Here is a 5,140-nt window from a genome sequence, read left to right on the forward strand (position 1 = left end):
AAAAGCTAGCATACTTGCTCTATCTTATCCAGACTTCTGGCGGCCCAAGCCTGTCTATGAAAATCAAGCAGGACATGGTATTTCTGCACAACTTGCCAGGAAACAGTATTTGTTTTCTATTAAAACCTGAAANGACCTCTGTGTTGTGCTGTGCATGCTTTGTTTTCTAGATGTGGCAGTAGTGTCTTCTCAGGATCATAATTTGGCTTTCATTTTTGTGTTTTCTGGTGCAATTTCCAGTTCTGATTTGTCAGTGTGAGGATGAGTTTGGGGTGACAAATGAATCCGGGGTTCTCCTGAGGTTGTTCCTGTGTTCCTGTTCTCTATAAACTGAGAGGAACTGAGAATTGGCAGATTAGGAGGTTGGCAGGCAGGCTATATCTCCAGGGCATGTGTCCCACAGACTTTCCTTCTTGGTGTTTTGGTGGTCGCTCCTTGCAGACAGTGAATTTATGTTTCTAGGGTTAGGATAGCAGTGCTTAGAGATTTTTAAAGTGTTTTTGTTTGTTTGTTTGTTTGTTTGTTTGTTTTGGGGAGAACTTTAGTATCAAAACATTAAAACAAAAAGGGAAAGTGTGACATTAAAAAACATCTTTTCTGCTCTGTTCCTTGTGAATATACTCTACTGTTTCAATCTTTGACCTTAGGTATCATTTCTGAAAAAAAAAAAAATCCACCCTAATTCCTGGTACTTCCATATGAAGATGAACCCATATAACACTTTTAGTTCATTTGAGAAATAAATTCTGAAATCCATTTTTTATGATGGGAGGTTGTATTCCTAACCACCAATAAATATTGTAAAGCACTTTCGCCAGAGCCATGCTAACCCAGGGCATCTGTCATTCCGGTCGCTGCTATTAGGAATTATTGGACTGAACCACTTGCAGAAAAAGAAGAGGGGAGTGAGCATGGTTGACATAATGCTTCTTGCTCTTTTGTGTGTTTTACATTTGATAAAACCCAATCATGCTGTATATTGATTATAGATATATTTAGGCAGATTTGGGCACATTTGTTGGTGAGGCTCAGAATAGTAAACAGGAAAGCTATTGGTTTGGAGCACCTCTCACCTTCAACTTGGCAGATCCATCTTTCTGATGTTATACTGTAAATTTATTTCACCTCAGAGAGTAAACAGATATATTGGAGCCCCAAGGGTTCATGGGTAGCGTATTTACAAAGGAGCCTCCTCCGCCAGCCCGTGCCACCGCTGCTAATGAGAGCGGTCATTAAGTAAATGAGACATCGCCTTTAGCTGGCTTAGGAGTTCGCACACTGAGGGGAGAAGATATTTAATTGAAACCCACACACAGGCTTCCCCACACGTGACTGCGGTGAGGGAGGCAGCTGCCTTCCCCTCCCCCGTCCTCCCCCCACCCCCCCCATGTAAATTTCATGATTGCTTTCCGTGATGTCATTTTGAAAGAGGACAGACAATAGCTGTGGGGAAAGGTAAGTCAATGTTATGTTCTTTTGCTGACAAAGGCAGATACCCAGGGCTTAGCTTTTCCCCTTGGACAGAGGGGAGGGCTAGAGCAGAGAGGATTTCTAAGAAAGCTCTCTTTGCAGAAAAAGCAGGTTGNGGGATGTCTTTTTAAATTGTTCTGAAGGACAAGGCTTTCTTCTCCCTGTCTGCCTGGGCTGTGTGTTCCTCCTCTTTCTCTGCCCTTCCTGCATTTCTGAGATTCTCATGGGCATGTTGTGTGTCTAATAGAAAAGGCATAAGGGGAGGAGGACACTGTGGATCAAGACAAGAAACTTTATCTGTATTTCTGGAAAAGCAGCACAGATGTGCCTGGCGATGGGACACAGAAGATCTGTGTCCAGGAAGGATGCTGACCCCATATGCAGGTCTATCTGAAGCAGAGACTTGGAGCTTGGCTGTTTCTTGTGGGACACACACTCCAGGTACCCAGAAGAGATGATCCTGGGAGCATTTTGTCTTCTTGTCACATACTTTCAAACTTCAGGNGCAACACCCAGGGAGCATGTGTCTGTGGGATCCAGAGGTAGCATTTGCTGTTACTGTTCTCAGTTCCTCCTGTGTGTGTTTGTGTAGTTGGGATGTGCAGTTGTTTGTAGTGACAGTGTAACTGGGTTTTCACGTTTAAAACTAGGAAGTCAGTTTGAGCTTTGAACACAGAGATGCCATTGCATACACATGTGCTCTGGAGGACTTGGCTCTGTTCATGAGATTTATATTCTTTATGAATCAGGATAATAATCAAGTATAGGGAAGTTTGTGTGTGAGTGCTGTAGCTACTCATTGCCTGCTCCTTTCAGACGTGGATGCTTTCTTGTTTCAATATAATCTTTGAATCAGTGGACATCATTGGCTGGTAAAGTTGGTTGTTTAATTTCTTAAATAAAGCTTCTGAGAAATGGCTTGAAGATTATATGTGTCTGGTCAGACTGTGTAGCTGTAAAATAGTAAACAACAACAACAACAACAATAATAATAAACAATGACTATGACTATTAAATTGTTCTCTTTTTTTTTGAGGGGGAGAGAATGCATTTGGTTCCACTGGCTTTAAAAAGAATCTTAGTCCTGAGGGTATCTTTGAGGCTAGTGGCCAAGTGAACAAAAATAGGAATGTGTTAAGGCAAACTTAGGAGGGGAGCATCTAATTGGCACTGAAGGGCTGTGCTAGTTTCTCTGAGGTGGCAACAGTGTGGGGTGTTGGGTCCTTACCTGACAAGCTGTGTGTGTGTGTGTGGCTCCCTTCAGCCTCAGGCTCTTTGCCACTACAGCCTCTTCCCATTGGCTCTTGGCTGTAATTTTTACCTCAGTCCATATGGCTATGTTAACTAACAAATAAAGAGTGGAAAACAAAGATTATGTACCTAGTAGTATGCTGTTGTCAACTGAGGCATGGCCTTACCCCTCCCAAATTGTGTTCCTTGTGCAGAAGAGGGCATTTGAGTCAGTTTACTTTCATAAAGAAAGAAGCAGGGCTGGAGAGATGGCTCNGCCGTTAAAGGCTAGGCTCACAACCAAAAATATAAGAAAAAAGCAGCTTCATGGAATCTTTTGTAGAAAGGCTATCTGATTCCCAGGTACTTTGGTGGTGCTAGACTTCAAGGAATTTGTTGATCCACAGTGCTGAGCAAAATTAGTGTTCAAGAGTTCAAGGATCTGTAAGTGTTTTTATCCCAAATCAACCTGCTCTCCATGCTCTTTAGAGTACAGAGCCCAGGACTAATCCTGAGAATTCTTCTAGCTTCTGTCCGAACAGCAACTGAGGGTATTGCCTGAAGACCTCTGGGTAACCCCCAGATGTGTAGATTCTGTATTCTTGTCTTAAACTCTCAGGGGCTGTATGANGAAAGCCCGCTCTGAGAAGACCTTCCTCNCTTTTGGAATTCTGTTCTGTACTAATATTGNGGCAGTTTCTGCTTACATTCTTGTGAGTGTTCAGAGATGGCAGGGTGTACTGGTATGAAGGTGCAGGCTTGACTGCAGTGGGCTACCATGTTGGTCATAGGGCTGACAAGGTGCTGCCTGGACCTCTCACTTCCCTTGATTAGTCCTCCTTTAGTCCTGGTTATCAAATGTGCAGATGATGATAATGGGTGATATTGTATGCGAGCATGTAACATGGAGTAAAGGCCAAAGCCAGGCCCATAGAAAGACTGGCTCAGAACTCAGCAGGCCACCTTCTGGCATAGCCAGACTTAGCAGTGGCTGGANTATTTGGAATGCTGGTGTGCATGACCCAGCCCTGGATGAACACAATCGAAAGGAGCCTACAGACTGACAAAGTGCCAGGAACCTATTAGGCCTCCAATAGCTGCTAACTGAAGCAAGCAGATTGTTAGGGATTGAACCCTTCTTAGATAAACTAATGTAAAAGGCACCTCTGCTTTGGAAAAATAGGTTCTTTAGGATGAAGCAATCCTACTACCCGGGATGGAGGTAAAAGTAGGTTCAGGAGCAGTCAGAATACCTTCGTCAGCATTGGACCCAGAGTGGCATGGGAGAGGGAGTTGAGAAGTGTCAGAGATGGCTGCTTCTGGTGGCCCTGGCTCATAGGTACTCTGAACAGTGGTAATAACTTGAATATTTTGTGCTCCACTATCCTAACCCTAGAAAACCAGGGCAAAGCCACTGTTTGTTGGCCTTTCTCTGTGGATTCCTGAGCAAATCCTTTTTTCTTCCCTTCTTGTCTTAGGACTGCCTGTCTGCGTTTCCTGTACACTTAAAATTGAGTAATCAAAAGTTCATTGGTTATAGATGTAATTTTAATTGAATTTTGTGGTCTGAGTTTATAGGGAAGTTTGAGGGGGAAGACTGAGCTCAGTGGAAGAGCAAGTGCCTAGCAAACACAATGTCCTGAGTTAGGTGCCCAGCTATGAGATTGAAGGGATAGGGGTGTGGCTCAATTGTCAGGATGCTTGCCTAGCATGTATGTGTGAAGGACTGGGTTTGATCCTTAGTACTGCATAAACTGGAGATGATGGCATACACCTGTAATCCCAGCAGTTGGGAACCAAAGACAGGAAGGTCAGAAGTTCATGGCCATCCTTGGCTATGTAGTAAACTTGAGCATAGAATATATGAAACACTGTTTCAGAAGAGGAAAAAGAAAAAAGAAAGATGCTGACTTTATTTGAAAGGAATAGAGTAGCTGCTATTGCTGTGCCCCATGGACTTTCTGCTTTTTGAAGACACTACAGACTGTCCACTGCTCAGATGAGAGCAGGTTCTAGGGTTCCAAGGAGAAGGTACTGTCACTTCAAGTTCTTGCATATTTTGTTTTCTCCACATATATTAAGATTTCCTAAATGCCACTTAAAAACAAAAATGAAACCATGTAAGAGGTGTTTTCATTTGAATTAAATTAAACTGTCTGATTTCAGGCTTCTGCCAAGCTAGTGTTTTTAGAAGCTACACAATACAGTTTTAACTCACCTCTCCTCTTGGCAAATGCCTTTAGGAGTAAGTGTGCTTTTCTTGTAAGGCCAACTTCATTTATTGCTTCATCCTTTTTTTTTCATTTTTAAAAATTCAGTGCTACTTTAAAAAGAAATAATGACTATAACTCAGAAAATGTTTTATTATTCTTTCTTTCTCTTTCTTTCTTTCTTTCTTTCTTTCTTTCTTTCTTTCTTTCTTTCTTTCTTTCTTTCTTTC

At 42.4% G+C, this 5,140-nt stretch overlaps 1 protein-coding gene across 3 annotated transcripts in view; it reads left to right on the top strand.

Annotated features, from left to right (window-relative positions):
• Positions 1-1,141: 1,141 nt before the first annotated feature.
• Positions 1,142-5,140, top strand: part of Myt1 (myelin transcription factor 1) — a 62,003-nt gene continuing 58,004 nt past the window's right edge. For 2 of the 3 annotated variants that reach the window (XM_029474730.1, XM_029474729.1), the window contains exon 1: positions 1,371-1,455. The gene's annotated coding sequence lies outside the window, so the exon portion shown is untranslated. Of the gene's footprint in view, positions 1,456-5,140 lie in introns of all 3 variants that reach the window. The other variant, XM_021186542.2, reaches the window with a different exon arrangement.

The sequence above is a fragment of the Mus caroli genome, chromosome 2 (assembly GCF_900094665.2).
Source record: "Mus caroli chromosome 2, CAROLI_EIJ_v1.1, whole genome shotgun sequence".
Lineage (NCBI taxonomy): Eukaryota > Metazoa > Chordata > Mammalia > Rodentia > Muridae > Mus > Mus caroli.